Source organism: Amblyomma americanum, chromosome 4 (genome assembly GCF_052857255.1).
Source record: "Amblyomma americanum isolate KBUSLIRL-KWMA chromosome 4, ASM5285725v1, whole genome shotgun sequence".
NCBI lineage: Eukaryota > Metazoa > Arthropoda > Arachnida > Ixodida > Ixodidae > Amblyomma > Amblyomma americanum.
Window position 1 is genome coordinate 72464479 of NC_135500.1, and position 17974 is coordinate 72482452.

The 17974-nt window shown below is 47.7% G+C and overlaps 1 protein-coding gene and 1 non-coding gene across 2 annotated transcripts in view; one reads left to right on the forward strand and one right to left on the reverse strand.

Annotated features, from left to right (window-relative positions):
* Positions 1–17974, forward strand: part of LOC144129565 (uncharacterized) — a 649728-nt gene that overhangs the window by 435441 nt on the left and 196313 nt on the right. The window lies entirely within an intron of this gene.
* Positions 6504–6577, reverse strand: TRNAS-CGA (transfer RNA serine (anticodon CGA)). Its single transcript has one exon. It is a non-coding gene; the product is annotated as a tRNA-Ser (tRNA).

The window sequence follows — 17974 nt, forward strand, 5'->3', positions numbered from 1 at the left end:
TAATATTACTTAGATTAACAAATCGCTTAAAGAAAATTACTTATAAGGCAGCAGAAAAAACAACCATGCCGCTGGTGGGATCCGAACCCACGACCTCCGAATATCGCGTTCGGTGCTCTTACCAACTGAGCTACAGCGACGGCTGTCCAATCTGCTGCCCTCATGGGTATTTAGGTTTACTGGGTGTAAGCGAGCCTTGAAAGTGTTCACGAGCGCCACCCTCGACCATAGCGGCGGACGTAGCACGTCCTGTAATACCGCGAGCGTTACGTAGAACGTAATCTAACGGTGAGGGCCGAAACTGTGCGAGAGCCCTCTTATGGTACCTATGGCAGCAAGGCTGCCAGAACCGAGACCCTCGTAAAGCTATTAGCAGACAAGTTAAAGGAAATGAGGGGCCCGTTTGACAAATTTGTGAAGGGAGCCAACAGTCACCGAAACAAAAGTGCATAGGGGAACGTTATTTTTTTTTAATGTGTTATGCTTATCAGTGGGATAATAATACTTAGATTAACAAATCGCTTAAAGAAAATACTTATAAAGCAGCAGAAAAAACAACCACGCCGCCGGTGGGATCCGAACCCACGACCTCCGAATATCGCGTCCGGTGCTCTTACCAACAGAGCTACGGCGACGGCTGTCCAATCTGCTGCTCTCGTGGGTATTTAGGTTTACTGGGTGTAAGCGAGCCTTGAGAGTGTTTACCAGCGCCACCCTCGACAATAGCGGCGGACGTAGCACGTCCTGTAATACCACGAGCGTGACGTAAAACGTCATCTAACGGTGAGGGCCGAAACTGTGCGAGAGCCCTCTGTTGCTACCTATGGCATCAAGACTGCCAGAACCGAGACCCTCATTAAGCTATTAGCAGAAAAGGTAAAGGAAATGAGGGGCCCTTTTGACAAATTTATGAAGGGAGCCAACAGTCACCGAAACCAAAGTGCATAGGGGAACGTTAAATTTTTTTTAATTTGTTATGCTTATCAGATGGATAATAATACTTAGATTATCAAATCGCTTAAAGAAAATTATTTTAAAGCAGCAGAAAAAACAACCATGCCGCCGGTGATATCCGAACCTACGACCTCCGAATATCGCGTCCGGTGCGCTTACCAACTGAGCTACGGCGACGGCTGTCCAATCTGCTGCTCTCATGGGTATTTAGGTTTACTGGGTGTAAGCGAGCCTTGAAAGTTTTCACGAGTGCCACCCTCGACCATAGCGGCGGACGCAGCACGTCCTGTAATACCGCGAGCGTGACGTACAACGTCATCTAACGGTGAGGGCGGAAACTGTGCGAGAGCCCTCTTATGCTACCTATGGCATCAAGACTGCCAGAACCGAGACCCTCGTTAAGCTAATAGCAGACAAGTTAAAGGAAAGGAGGGGCCCGTTTGACAAATTTATGAAGGGAGCCAACAGTCACCGAAACCAAAGTCCAAAGGGGAACGTTAATTTTTTTAATGTGTTATGCTTATCAGTGGGATAATAATACTTAGATTAACAAATCGCTTAAAGAAAATTGCTTATAAAGCAGCAGAAAAACAACCATGCCGCCGGTGGGATCCGAACCCACGACCTCCGAATATCGCGTCCGGTGCTCTTACCAACTGAGCTACGGCGACGGCTGTCCAATCTGCTGCTCTCATGGGTATTAAGGTTTACTGGGTGTAAGCGAGCCTTGAAAGTGTTCACGAGCGCCACCCTCGACCATAGCGGCGGACGTAGCACGTCCTGTAATACCGCGAGCGTGACGTAGAACGTAATCTAACGGTGAGGGCCGAAACTCTGCGAGAGCCCTCTTATGGTACCTATGGCATTAAGGCTGCCAGAACCGAGACCCTCGTAAAGCTATTAGCAGACAAGTTAAAGGAAATGAGGGGCACGTTTGACAAATTTGTGAAGGGAGCCAACAGTCACCGAAACAAAAGTGCATAGGGGAACGTTAATTTTTTTTTAATGTGTTATGCTTATCAGTGGGATAATATTGCTTAGATTAACAAATCGCTTAAAGAAAATACTTATAAAGCAGCAGAAAAAACAACCACGCCGCCGGTGGGATCCGAACCCACGACCTCCGAATATCGCGTCCGGTGCTCTTACCAACAGAGCTACGGCGACGGCTGTCCAATCTGCTGCTCTCGTGGGTATTTAGGTTTACTGGGTGTAAGCGAGCCTTGAGAGTGTTTACCAGCGCCACCCTCGACAATAGCGGCGGACTTAGCACGTCCTGTAATTCCGCGAGCGTGGTGTAGAACGTCATCTAACGGTGAAAGCGGAAACTGTGCGAGAACCCACTTATGCTACCTATGGCATCAAGACTGCCAGAACCAAGACCCTCGTTAAGCTATTAGCAGACAAGTTAAAGGAAATGAGGGGACCGTTTGAGTAATTTATGAATGGAGCCAACAGTCACCGAAACCAAAGCGCATAGGGGAACGTTAATTTTTCTTTTAATGTGTTATGCTTATCAGTGGGATAATAATACTTATATTAACAAATAGCTGAAAGTAAATTACTTATAAAGCAGCAGAAAAGACAACCATACCGCCGGTGGGATTCGAACCCAAGACCTCCGAATATCGCGTCCGGTGCTCTTACCAACTGAGCTATGGCGACGGCTGTCCAATCTGCTGCTCTCATGGGCATTTAGGTTTACTGGAAGCGAGCCTTGATAGTGTTCACCAGCGCCACCCTCGACCATGGCGGCGGACGTAGCACGTCCTGTAATACCGCGAGCGTGACGTAGAACGTCATCTAACGCTGAAGGCGGAAACTGTGCGAGAGCCCTCTGATGCTACCTATGGCATCAAAACTGCCAGAACCGAGACCCTCGTTAAGCTATTAGCAGACAAGTTAAAGGAAATGATGGGCCCGTTTGACAAATTTATGAAAGGTGCCAACAGTCACGGAAACCAAAGTGCATAGGGGAACGTTAATTTTTTTAATGTGTTATGCTTATCAGTGGGATAATAATACTTAGATTAACAAATCGCTGAAAGAAAATTGCTTATAAAGCAGCAGAAAAAACAACCATACCGCCGGTAGGATTCGATGCCACGACCTCCGAATATCGCGTCCGGTGCTCTTACCAACTGAGCTATGGCGACGGCTGTCCAATCTGCTGCTCTCATGGGTATTTAGGTTTACTGGAAGCGAGCCTTGAGAGTGTACACCAGCGCCACCCTCGACCATGGCGGCGGACGTAGCGCGTCGTCCTGTAATACCGCGAGCGTGACGTAGAACGTCATCTAACGGTGAAGGCGGAAACTGTGCGAGAGCCCTCTTTTGCTACCTATGGCATCAAGACTGCCAGAACCGATACCCTCGTTAAGCTATTAGCAGACAAGTTAAAGGAAATGAATGGACCGTTTGAGAAACTTATGAATGGAGCCAACAGTCACCGAAACCAAGGCGCATAGGGGAACGTTAATTTTTCTTTTAATGTGTTATGCTTATCAGTGGGATAATAATACTTATATTAACAAATAGCTTAAGGAAAATTACTTATAAAGCAACAGAAAAAACAACCATACCGCCAGTGGGATTCGAACCCACGACCTCCGAATATCGCGCCCGGCGCTCTCACCAACTGAGCTATGGCGACGGCTGTCCAATCTGCTGCTCTCATGGGTATTTAGGTTTACTGGAAGCGAGCCTGTAGAGTGTTCACCAGCGCCACCCTCGACCATGGCGGCGGACGTAGCACGTCGTCCTGTAATACCGCGATCGTGACGTAGAACGTCATCAAACTGTGAGGGCGGAAACTGTGCGAGAGCCCTCTGATGCTACCTATGGCATCAAAACTGCCAGAACCGAGACCCTCGTTAAGCTATTAGCAGACAAGTTAAAGGAAATGAGGGGCCCGTTTGACAAATTAATGAAAGGAGCCAACAGTCACCGAAACCAAAGTGCATAGGGGAACGCTAAATTTTTTTTAATGTGTTATTCTTATCAGTCGGATAACAATACTTAGATTAAAAAATCGCCTAAAAAAATTGCTTATAAAGCAGCAGAAAAAACAATCATGCCGCCGGTGGGATCCGAACCCACGACCTCCGAATATCGCGACCGGTGCTCTTACCAACTGAGCTACGGCGACGGCTGTCCAATCTGCTGCTCTCATGGGTATTTACGTTTACTGGGTGTAAGCGAGACTTGAGAGTGTTCACCAACGCCGCCCTCGACCATAGCGGCGGACGTAGCACGTTCTGTAATACCGCGAGCGTGACGTAGAACGTCATCTGACGGTGAGGGCGGAAACTGTGCGAGTGCCCTCTTATGCTACCTATGGCACCAAGACTGCCAGAACCGAAGCCCTCGTTAAGCTATTAGCAGACAAGTTACAGGAAATGAGGGGCCCGTTCGACAAATTTATGAAGGGAGCCAACAGTCACCGAAACCAAAGTGCATAGGGGAACGTTAATTTTTTTAATGTGTTATGCTTATCAGTGGGATAATAATACTTAGATTAACAAATCGCGTAAAGAAAATTGCTTATAAAGCAGCAGAAAAACAACCATACCGCCGGTGGGATCCGAACCCACGACCTCCGAATATCGCGTCCGGTGCTCTTACCAACTGAGCTACGGCGACGGCTGTCCAATCTGCTGCTCTCGTGGGTATTGAGGTTTACGGGGTGTAAGCGAGCCTTGAGAGTGTTCACGAGCGCCACCCTCGACCATAGCGGCGGACGTAGCACGTCCTGTAATACCGCGAGTGTGACTTAGAACGTCATCTAACGGTGAGGGCCGAAACTGTGCGAGAGCCCTCTTATGCTACCTATGGCATCAAGACTGCCAGAACCGAGACCCTCGTTAAGCTATTAGCAGACAAGTTAAAGGAAATGAGGGGACCATTTGACAAATTTATGAATGAAGCCAACAGTCACCGAAACCAAAGTGCATAGGGGAACGTTAATTTTTTTAATGTGTTATGCTTATCAGTGGGATAATAATACTTAGATTAAGAAATCGCTTAAAGAAAATTACTTATAAAGCAGCAGAAAAAACAACCATGCCGCCGGTGGGATCTGAACCCACGACCTCCGAATATCGCGTCCGGTGCTCTTACCAGCTGAGCTACGGCGACGGCTGTCCAATCTGCTGCTCTCGTGGGTATTTAGGTTTACTGGGTGTAAGCGAGCCTTGAAAGTGTTCACGAGCGCCACCCTCGACCATAGCGGCGGACGCAGCACGTCCTGTAATACCGCGAGCGTGACGTACAACGTCATCTAACGGTGAGGGCGGAAACTGTGCGAGAGCCCTCTTATGCTACCTATGGCATGAAGACTGCCAGAACCGAGACCCTAGTTAAGCTAATAGCAGACAAGTTAAAGGAAAGGAGGGGCCCGTTTGACAAATTTATGAAGGGAGCCAACAGTCACCGAAACCAAAGTCCATAGGGGAACATTATTTTTTTAATGTGTTATGCTTATCAGTGGGATAATAATACTTAGATTAACAAATCGCTTAAAGAAAATTGCTTATAAAGCAGCAGAAAAACAACCATGCCGCCGGTGGGATCCGAACCCACGACCTCCGAATATCGCGTCCGGTGCTCTTACCAACTGAGCTACGGCGACGGCTGTCCAATCTGCTGCTCTCAAGGGTATTTAGGTTTACTGGGTGTAAGCGAGCCTTGAAAGTGTTCACGAGCGCCACCCTCGACCATAGCGGCGGACGTAGCACGTCCTGTAATACCGCGAGCGTGACGTAGAACGTAATCTAACGGTGAGGGCCGAAACTGTGCGAGAGCCCTCTTATGGTACCTATGGCATTAAGGCTGCCAGAACGGAGACCCTCGTAAAGCTATTAGCAGACAAGTTAAAGGAAATGAGGGGCCCGTTTGACAAATTTGTGAAGGGAGCCAACAGTCACCGAAACAAAAGTGCATAGGGGAACGTTAATTTTTTTTAATGTGTTATGCTTATCAGTGGGATAATATTACTTAGATTAACAAATCGCTTAAAGAAAATACTTATAAAGCAGCAGAAAAAACAACCACGCCGCCGGTGGGATCCGAGCCCACGACCTCCGAATATCGCGTCCGGTGCTCTTACCAACAGAGCTACGGCGACGGCTGTCCAATCTGCTGCTCTCGTGGGTATTTAGGTTTACTGGGTGTAAGCGAGCCTTGAGAGTGTTTACCAGCGCCACCCTCGACAATAGCGGCGGACTTAGCACGTCCTGTAATTCCGCGAGCGTGGTGTAGAACGTCATCTAACGGTGAAAGCGGAAACTGTGCGAGAACCCACTTATGATACCTATGGCATCAAGACTGCCAGAACCAAGACCCTCGTTAAGCTATTAGCAGACAAGTTAAAGGAAATGAGGGGACCGTTTGAGAAATTTATGAATGGAGCCAACAGTCACCGAAACCAAAGCGCATAGGGGAACGTTAATTTTTCTTTTAATGTGTTATGCTTATCAGTGGGATAATAATACTTATATTAACAAATAGCCTAAAGAAAATTACTTATAAAGCAGCAGAAAAAACAACCATACCGCCGGTGGGATTCGAACCCACGACCTCCGAATATCGCGTCCGGTGCTCTTACCAACTGAGCTACGGCGACGGCTGTCCAATCTGCTGCTCTCCTGGGTATTTAGGTTTACTGGGTGTAAGCGAGCCTTGAGAGTGTTCTCCAGCGCCGCCCTCGACCATAGCGGCGGATGTAGCACGTCCTGTAATACCGCGAGCGTGACGTAGAACGTCATCTCACTGTGAGGGCGGAAACTGTGCGAGAGCCCTCTGATGCTACCTATGGCATCAAAACTGCCAGAACCGAGACCCTCGTAAAGCTATTAGCAGACAAGTTAAAGGAAATGAGGGGCCCGTTTGACAAATTTGTGAAGGGAGCCAACAGTCACCGAAACAAAAGTGCATAGGGGAACGTTAATTTTTCTTTAATGTGTTATGCTTATCAGTGGGATAATAATACTTAGATTAACAAATTGCTAAAGAAAATTACTTATAAGGCAGCAGAAAAAACAACCATGCTGCTGGTGGGATCCGAACCCACGACCTCCGAATATCGCGTTCGGTGCTCTTACCAACTGAGCTACGGCGACGGCTGTCCAATCTGCTGCTCTCATGGGTATTTAGGTTTACTGGGTGTATGCGAGCCTTGAAAGTGTTCACGAGCGCCACCCTCGACCATAGCGGCGGACGTAGCACGTCCTGTAATACCGCGAGCGTTACGTAGAACGTAATCTAACGGTGAGGGCCGAAACTGTGCGAGAGCCCTCTTATGGTACCTATGGCAGCAAGGCTGCCAGAACCGAGACCCTCGTAAAGCTATTAGCAGACAAGTTAAAGGAAATGAGGGGCCCGTTTGACAAATTTGTGAAGGGAGCCAACAGTCACCGAAACAAAAGTGCATAGGGGAACGTTAATTTTTTTTTAATGTGTTATGCTTATCAGTGGGATAATAATACTTAGATTAACAAATCGCTTAAAGAAAATACTTATAAAGCAGCAGAAAAAACAACCACGCCGCCGGTGGGATCCGAACCCACGACCTCCGAATATCGCGTCCGGTGCTATTACCAACAGAGCTACGGCGAAGGCTGTCCAATCTGCTGCTCTCGTGGGTATTTAGGTTTACTGGGTGTAAGCGAGCCTTGAGAGTGTTTACCAGCGCCACCCTCGACAATAGCGGCGGACGTAGCACGTCCTGTAATACCACGAGCGTGACGTAAAACGTCATCTAACGGTGAGGGCCGAAACTGTGCGAGAGCCCTCTGTTGCTACCTATGGCATCAAGACTGCCAGAACCGAGACCCTCGTTAAGCTAATAGCAGACAAGTTAAAGGAAAGGAGGGGCCCGTTTGACAAATTTGTGAAGGGAGCCAACAGTCACCGAAACAAAAGTGCATAGGGGAACGTTAATTTTTCTTTAATGTGTTATGCTTATCAGTGGGATAATATTACTTAGATTTACAAATTGCTAAAGAAAATTACTTATAAGGCAGCAGAAAAAACAACCATGCCGCTGGTGGGATCCGAACCCACGACCTCCGAATATCGCGTTCGGTGCTCTTACCAACTGAGCTACGGCGACGGCTGTCCAATCTGCTGCTCTCATGGGTATTTAGGTTTACTGGGTGTAAGCGAGCCTTGAAAGTGTTCACGAGCGCCACCCTCGACCATAGCGGCGGACGTAGCACGTCCTGTAATACCGCGAGCGTTACGTAGAACGTAATCTAACGGTGAGGGCCGAAACTGTGCGAGAGCCCTCTTATGGTACCTATGACAGCAAGGCTGCCAGAACCGAGACCCTCGTAAAGCTATTAGCAGACAAGTTAAAGGAAATGAGGGGCCCGTTTGACAAATTTGTGAAGGGAGCCAACAGTCACCGAAACAAAAGTGCATAGGGGAACGTTAATTTTTTTTTAATGTGTTATGCTTATCAGTGGGATAATAATACTTAGATTAACACATCGCTTAAAGAAAATACTTATAAAGCAGCAGAAAAAACAACACTGCCGCCAGTGGGATCCGAACCCACGACCTCCGAATATCGCGTCCGGTGCTCTTACCAACAGAGCTACGGCGACGGCTGTCCAATCTGCTGCTCTCGTGGGTATTTAGGTTTACTGGGTGTAAGCGAGCCTTGAGAGTGTTTACCAGCGCCACCCACGACAATAGCGGCGGACTTAGCACGTCCTGTAATTCCTCGAGCGTGGTGTAGAACGTCATCTAACGGTGAAAGCGGAAACTGTGCGAGAACCCACTTATGCTACCTATGGCATCAAGACTGCCAGAACCGAGACCCTCGTTAAGCTATTAGCAGACAAGTTAAAGGAAATGAGGGGACCGTTTGAGAAATTTATGAATGGAGCCAACAGTCACCGAAACCATAGCGCATAGGAAACGTTAATTTTTCTTTTAATGTGTTATGCTTATCAGTGGGATAATAATACTTATATTAACAAATAGCTTAAAGAAAATTACTTATAAAGCAGCAGAAAAAACAACCATACCGCCGGTGGGATTCGAACCCACGACCTCCGAATATCGCGTCCGGTGCTCTTACCAACTGAGCTATGGCGACGGCTGTCCAATCTGCTGCTCTCATGGGTATTTAGGTTTACTGGAAGCGAGCCTTGAGAGTGTTCACCAGCGCCACCCTCGACCATGGCGGCGGACGTAGCACGTCCTGTAATACCGCGAGCGTGACGTAGAACGTAATCTAACGGTGAGGGCCGAAACTGTGCGAGAGCCCTCTGATGGTACCTATGGCATCAAGGCTGCCAGAACCGAGACCCTCGTAAAGCTATTAGAAGACAAGTTAAAGGAAATGAGGGGCCCGTTTGACAAATTTATGAAGGGAGCCAACAGTCACCGAAAATAAAGTGCATATGGGAACGTTAATTTTTTTAATGTGTTATGCTTATCAGTGGGATAATAATACTTAGATTAACAAATCGCTTAAAGAAAATTACTTATATATCAGCAGAAAAAACTACCATGCCGCCGGTGGGATCCGAACCCACGACCTCCGAATATCGCGTCCGGAGCTCTTACCAACTGAGCTACGGCGACGGCTGTCCAATCTGCTGCTCTCCTGGGTATTTAGGTTTACTGGGTGTAAGCGAGCCTTGAGAGTGTTCTCCAGCGCCGCCCTCGACCATAGCGGCGGATGTAGCACGTCCTGTAATACCGCGAGCGTGACGTAGAACGTCATCTAACTGTGAGGGCAGAAACTTGCGAGAGCCCTCTGATGCTACCTATGGCATAAAAACTGCCAGAACCGAGACCCTCGTAAAGCTATTAGCAGACAAGTTAAAGAAAATGAGGGGCCCGTTTGACAAATTTGTGAAGGGAGCCAACAGTCACCGAAACAAAAGTGCATAGGGGAACGTTAATTTTTCTTTATTGTGTTATGCTTATCAGTGGGATAATAATACTTAGATTAACAAATTGCTAAAGAAAATTACTTATAAGGCAGCAGAAAAAACAACCATGCCGCTGGTGGGATCCGAACCCACGACCTCCGAATATCGCGTTCGGTGCTCTTACCAACTGAGCTACGGCGACGGCTGTCCAAATTGCTGCTCTCATGGGTATTTAGGTTTACTGGGTGTAAGCGAGCCTTGAAAGTGTTCACGAGCGCCACCCTCGACCATAGCGGCGGACGTAGCAGGTCCTGTAATACCGCGAGCGTTACGTAGAACGTAATCTAACGGTGAGGGCCGAAACTGTGCGAGAGCCCTCTTATGGTACCTATGGCAGCAAGGCTGCCAGAACCGAGACCCTCGTAAAGCTATTAGCAGACAAGTTAAAGGAAATGAGGGGCCCGTTTGACAAATTTGTGAAGGGAGCCAACAGTCACCGAAACAAAAGTGCATAGGGGAACGTTAATTTTTTTTTAATGTGTTATGCTTATCAGTGGGATAATAATACTTAGATTAACAAATCGCTTAAAGAAAATACTTATAAAGCAGCAGAAAAAACAACCACGCCGCCGGTGGGATCCGAACCCACGACCTCCGAATATCGCGTCCGGTGCTCTTACCAACAGAGCTACGGCGACTGCTGTCCAATCTGCTGCTCTCGTGGGTATTTAGGTTTACTGGGTGTAAGCGAGCCTTGAGAGTGTTTACCAGCGCCACCCACGACAATAGCGGCGGACTTAGCACGTCCTGTAATTCCTCGAGCGTGGTGTAGAACGTCATCTAACGGTGAAAGCGGAAACTGTGCGAGAACCCACTTATGCTACCTATGGCATCAAGACTGCCAGAACCGAGACCCTCGTAAAGCTATTAGCAGACAAGTTAAAGGAAATGAGGGGCCCGTTTGACAAATTTGTGAAGGGAGCCAACAGTCACCGAAACAAAAGTGCATAGGGGAACGTTAATTTTTCTTTAATGTGTTATGCTTATCAGTGGGATAATAATACTTAGATTAACAAATTGCTAAAGAAAATTACTTATAAGGCAGCAGAAAAAACAACCATGCCGCTGGTGGGATCCGAACCCACGACCTCCGAATATCGCGTTCGGTGCTCTTACCAACTGAGCTACGGCGACGGCTGTCCAATCTGCTGCTCTCATGGGTATTTAGGTTTACTGGGTGTAAGCGAGCCTTGAAAGTGTTCACGAGCGCCACCCTCGACCATAGCGGCGGACGTAGCACGTCCTGTAATACCGCGAGCGTTACGTAGAACGTAATCTAACGGTGAGGGCCGAAACTGTGCGAGAGCCCTCTTATGGTACCTATGGCAGCAAGGCTGCCAGAACCGAGACCCTCGTAAAGCTATTAGCAGACAAGTTAAAGGAAATGAGGGGACCGTTTGAGAAATTTATGAATGGAGCCAACAGTCACCGAAACCAAAGCGCATAGGGGAACGTTAATTTTTCTTTTAATGTGTTATGCTTATCAGTGGGATAATAATACTTATATTAACAAATAGCTTAAAGAAAATTACTTATAAAGCAGCAGAAAAAACAACCATACCGCCGGTGGGATTCGAACCCACGACCTCCGAATATCGCGTCCGGTGCTCTTACCAACTGAGCTATGGCGACGGCTGTCCAATCTGCTGCTCTCATGGGTATTTAGGTTTACTGGAAGCGAGCCTGTAGAGTGTTCACCAGCGCCACCCTCGACCATGGCGGCGGGCGTAGCACGTCGTCCTGTAATACCGCGAGCGTGCCGTAGAACGTCATCTAACGGTTAAGGCGGAAACTGTGCGAGAGCCCTCTTTTGTTACCTATGGCATCAAGACTGCCAGAACCGAGACCCTCGTTAAGCTATTAGCAGACAAGTTAAAGGAAATGAGGGGACCGTTTGACAAATTTATGAAGGGAGCCAACAGTCACCGAAACTAAAGTGCATAGGGGAACGTTAATTTTTTTAATGTGTTATGCTTATCAGTGGGATAATAATACTTAGATTAACAAATCGCTTAAAGAAAATACTTATAAAGCAGCAGAAAAACAACCACGCCGCCGGTGGGATCCGAACCCACGACCTCCGAATATCGCGTCCGGTGCTCTTACCAACTGAGCTACGGTGACGGCTGTCCAATCAGCTGCTCTCCTGGGTATTTAGGTTTACTGGGTGTAAGCGAGCCTTGAGAGTGTTCTCCAGCGCCGCCCTCGACCATAGCGGCGGATGTAGCACGTCCTGTAATACCGCGATCGTGACGTAGAACGTCATCTAACTGTGAGGGCGGAAACTGTGCGAGAGCCCTCTGATGCTACCTATGGCATCAAAACTCCCAGATCCGAGACCCTCGTTAAGCTATTAGCAGACAAGTTAAAGGAAATGAGGGGCCCGTTTGACAAATTTATGAAAGGAGCCAACAGTCACCGAAACCAAAGTGCATAGGGGAACGCTAAATTTTTTTTAATGTGTTATTCTTATCAGTGGGATAACAATACTTAGATTAAAAAATCGCCTAAAAAAATTGCTTATAAAGCAGCAGAAAAAAACAATCATGCCGCCGGTGGGATCCGAACCCACGACCTCCGAATATCGCGTCCGGTGCTCTTACCAACTGAGCTACGGCGACGGCTGTCCAATCTGCTGCTCTCATGGGTATTTACGTTTACTGGGTGTAAGCGAGACTTGAGAGTGTTCACCAGCGCCACCCTCGACCATAGCGGCGGACGTAGCACGTCCTGTAATACCGCGAGTGTGACGTAGAACGTCATCTAACGGTGAGGGCCGAAACTGTGCGAGAGCCCTCTTATGCTACCTATGGCATCAAGACTGCCAGAACCGAGACCCTCGTTAAGCTATTAGCAGACAAGTTAAAGGAAATGAGGGGACCATTTGACAAATTTATGAATGAAGCCAACAGTCACCGAAACCAAAGTGCATAGGGGAACGTTAATTTTTTTAATGTGTTATGCTTATCAGTGGGATAATAATACTTAGATTAAGAAATCGCTTAAAGAAAATTACTTATAAAGCAGCAGAAAAAACAACCATGCCGCCGGTGGGATCTGAACCCACGACCTCCGAATATCGCGTCCGGTGCTCTTACCAGCTGAGCTACGGCGACGGCTGTCCAATCTGCTGCTCTCATGGGTATTTAGGTTTACTGGGTGTAAGCGAGCCTTGAAAGTTTTCACGAGCGCCACCCTCGACCATAGCGGCGGACGCAGCACGTCCTGTAATACCGCGAGCGTGACGTACAACGTCATCTAACGGTGAGGGCGGAAACTGTGCGAGAGCCCTCTTATGCTACCTATAGCATCAAGACTGCCAGAACCGAGACCCTCGTTAAGCTAATAGCAGACAAGTTAAAGGAAAGGAGGGGCCCGTTTGACAAATTTATGAAGGGAGCCAACAGTCACCGAAACCAAAGTGCATAGGGGAACGTTAATTTTTCTAATGTGTTATGCTTATCAGTGGGATAATAATACTTAGATTAACAAATCGCTTAAAGAAAATTGCCTATAAAGCAGCAGAAAAACAACCATGCCGCCGGTGGGATCCGAACCCACGACCTTCGAATATCGCGTCCGGTGCTCTTACCAACTGAGCTACGGCGACGGCTGTCCAATCTGCTGCTCTCATGGGTATTCAGGTTTACTGGGTGTAAGCGAGCCTTGAAAGTATTCACGCGCGCCACCCTCGACCATAGCGGCGGACGTAGCACGTCCTGTAATACCGCGAGCGTGACGTAGAACGTAATCTAACGGTGAGGGCCGAAACTTTGCGAGAGCCCTCTTATGGTACCTATGGCATTAAGGCTGCCAGAACCGAGACCCTCGTAAAGCTATTAGCAGACAAGTTAAAGGAAATGAGGGGCCCGTTTGACAAATTTGTGAAGGGAGCCAACAGTCACCGAAACAAAAGTGCATAGGGGAACGTTAATTTTTTTTTTAATGTGTTATGCTTATCAGTGGGATAATAATACTTATACTAACAAATAGCTTAAAGAAAATTACTTATAAAGCAGCAGAAAAACAACCATACCGCCGGTGGGATTCGAACCCACGACCTCCGAATATCGCGTCCGGTGCTCTTACCAACTGAGCTATGGCGACGGCTGTCTAATCTGCTGCTCTCATGGGTATTTAGGTTTACTTTAAGCGAGCCTTGAGAGTGTTTACCAGCGCCACCCTCGACAATAGCGGCGGACTTAGCACGTCCTGTAATTCCGCGAGCGTGGTGTAGAACGTCATCTAACGGTGACGGCGGAAACTGTGCGAGAGCCCTCTTTTGCTACCTATGGCATCAAGACTGCCAGAACCGAGACCCTCGTTAAGCTATTAGCAGACAAGTTAAAGGAAATGAGGGGACCGTTTGACAAATTTTGTGAAGGGAGCCAACAGTCACCGAAACTAAAGTGCATAGGGGAACGTTAATTTTTTTAATGTGTTATGCTTATCAGTGGGATAATAATACTTAGATTAACAAATCGCTTAAAGAAAATTACTTATAAGTCAGCAGAAAAAACTACCATGCCGCCGGTGGGATCCGAACCCATGACCTCCGAATATCGCGTCCGGAGCTCTTACCAACTGAGATACGGTGACGGCTGTCCAATCTGCTGCTTTCGTGGGTATTTATGTTCTGCTTGTAAGCGAACCTTGAGAGTGTTCACCAGCGCCACACTCGTCCATAGCGGTGGACGTAGCACATCCTGTAATACCGCAAGTGTGGCGTAGAACGTTATCTAACGGCGAAGGCGAAAACTGTGCGAGAGCCCTCTTATGCTACCTATGGCATCAAGACTGCAAGAACCGAGACCCTCGTTAAGCTATTAGCAGACAAGTTAATGGAAATGAGGGGCCGTTTGACAAATTTATGAAGGGAGCCAACAGTCACCGAAACGAAAGTGCATAGGGGAACGCTAAATTTTTTTTAATGTGTTATTCTTATCAGTGGGATAACAATACTTAGATTAAAAAATCGCCTAAAAATTGCTTATAAAGCAGCAGAAAAAACAATGATGCCGCCGGTGGGATCCGAACCCACGACCTCCGAATATCGCGTCCGGTGCTCTTACCAACTGAGCTACGGCGACGGCTGTCCAAATTGCTGCTCTCATGGGTATTTACGTTTACTGGGTGTAAGCGAGACTTGAGAGTGTTCACCAGCGCCGCCCTCGACCATAGCGGCGGACGTAGCACGTTCTGTAATACCGCGAGCGTGACGTAGAACGTCATCTCACGGTGAGGGCGGAAACTGTGCGAGTGCCCTCTTATGCTACCTATGGCACCAAGACTGCCAGAACCGAGGCCCTCGTTAAGCTATTAGCAGACAAGTTACAGGAAATGAGGGGCCCGTTCGACAAATTTATGAAGGGAGCCAACAGTCACCGAAACCAAAGTGCATAGGGGAACGTTAATTTTTTAATGTGTTATGCTTATCAGTTGGATAATAATACTTAGATTAACAAATCGCTTAAAGAAAATTGCTTATAAAGCAGCAGAAAAACAACCATGCCGCCGGTGGGATCCGAACCCACGACCTCCGAATATCGCGTCCGGTGCTCTTACCAACTGAGCTACGGCGACGGCTGTCCAATCTGCTGCTCTCATGGGTATTTAGGTTTACTGGGTGCAAGCGAGCCTTGAAAGTGTTCACGAGCGCCACCCTCGACCATAGCGGCGGACGTAGCACGTCCTGTAATACCGCGAGCGTGACGTAGAACGTAATCTAACGGTGAGGGCCGAAACTGTGCGAGAGCCCTCTTATGGTACCTATGGCATTAAGGCTGCCAGAACCGAGACCATCGTAAAGCTATTAGCAGACAAGTTAAAGGAAATGAGGGGCCCGTTTGACAAATTTGTGAAGGGAGCCAACAGTCACCGAAACAAAAGTGCATAGGGGAACGTTAATTTTTTTAATGCGTTATGCTTATCAGTGGGATAATAATACTTAGATTAACAATTCGCTGAAAGAAAATTGCTTATAAAGCAGCAGAAAAAACAACCATACCGCCGGTGGGATTCGATCCCACGACCTCCGAATATCGCGTCCGGTGCTCTTACCAACTGAGCTATGGCGACGGCTGTCCAATCTGCTGCTCTCATGGGTATTTAGGTTTACTGGAAGCGAGCCTTGAGAGTGTTCACCAGCGCCACCCTCGACCATGGCGGCGGACGTAGCACGTCGTCCTGTAATACCGCGAGCGTGACGTAGAACGTCATCTAACGGTGAAGGCGGAAACTGTGCGAGAGCCCTCTTTTGCTACCTATGGCATCAAGACTGCCAGAACCGAGACCCTCGTTAAGCTATTAGCAGACAAGTTAAAGGAAATGAGGGGACCGTTTGACAAATTTTGTGAAGGGAGCCAACAGTCACCGAAACTAAAGTGCATAGGGGAACGTTAATTTTTTTAATGTGTTATGCTTATCAGTGGGATAATAATACTTAGATTAACAAATCGCTTAAAGAAAATTACTTATAAGTCAGCAGAAAAATCTACCATGCCGCCGGTGGGATCCGAACCCACGACCTCCGAATATCGCGTCCGGAGCTCTTACCAACTGAGATACGGTGACGGCTGTCCAATCTGCTGCTTTCGTGGGTATTTATGTTCTGCTTGTAAGCGAACCTTGAGAGTGTTCACCAGCGCCACACTCGTCCATAGCGGTGGACGTAGCACGTCCTGTAATACCGCAAGTGTGGCGTAGAACGTTATCTAACGGCGAAGGCGAAAACTGTGCGAGAGCCCTCTTATGCTACCTATGGCATCAAGACTGCAAGAACCGAGACCCTCGTTAAGCTATTAGCAGACAAGTTAATGGAAATGAGGGGCCGTTTGACAAATTTATGAAGGGAGCCAACAGTCACCGAAACGAAAGTGCATAGGGGAACGCTAAATTTTTTTTAATGTGTTATTCTTATCAGTGGGATAACAATACTTAGATTAAAAAATCGCCTAAAAATTGCTTATAAAGCAGCAGAAAAAACAATCATGCCGCCGGTGGGATCCGAACCCACGACCTCCGAATATCGCGTCCGGTGCTCTTACCAACTGAGCTACGGCGACGGCTGTCCAATCTGCTGCTCTCATGGGTATTTACGTTTACTGGGTGTAAGCGAGACTTGAGAGTGTTCACCAGCGCCGCCCTCGACCATAGCGGCGGACGTAGCACGTTCTGTAATACCGCGAGCGTGACGTAGAACGTCATCTCACGGTGAGGGCGGAAACTGTGCGAGTGGCCTCTTATGCTACCTATGGCACCAAGACTGCCAGAACCGAGGCCCTCGTTAAGCTATTAGCAGACAAGTTACAGGAAATGAGGGGCCCGTTCGACAAATTTATGAAGGGAGCCAACAGTCACCGAAACCAAAGTGCATAGGGGAACGTTAATTTTTTAATGTGTTATGCTTATCAGTGGGATAATAATACTTAGATTAACAAATCGCTTAAAGAAAATTGCTTATAAAGCAGCAGAAAAACAACCATGCCGCCGGTGGGATCCGAACCCACGACCTCCGAATATCGCGTCCGGTGCTCTTACCAACTGAGCTACGGCGACGGCTGTCCAATCTGCTGCTCTCATGGGTATTTAGGTTTACTGGGTGCAAGCGAGCCTTGAAAGTGTTCACGAGCGCCACCCTCGACCATAGCGGCGGACGTAGCACGTCCTGTAATACCGCGAGCGTGACGTAGAACGTAATCTAACGGTGAGGGCCGAAACTGTGCGAGAGCCCTCTTATGGTACCTATGGCATTAAGGCTGCCAGAACCGAGACCATCGTAAAGCTATTAGCAGACAAGTTAAAGGAAATGAGGGGCCCGTTTGACAAATTTGTGAAGGGAGCCAACAGTCACCGAAACAAAAGTGCATAGGGGAACGTTAATTTTTTTAATGCGTTATGCTTATCAGTGGGATAATAATACTTAGATTAACAAATCGCTGAAAGAAAATTGCTTATAAAGCAGCAGAAAAAACAACCATACCGCCGGTGGGATTTGATCCCACGACCTCCGAATATCGCGTCCGGTGCTCTTACCAACTGAGCTATGGCGACGGCTGTCCAATCTGCTGCTC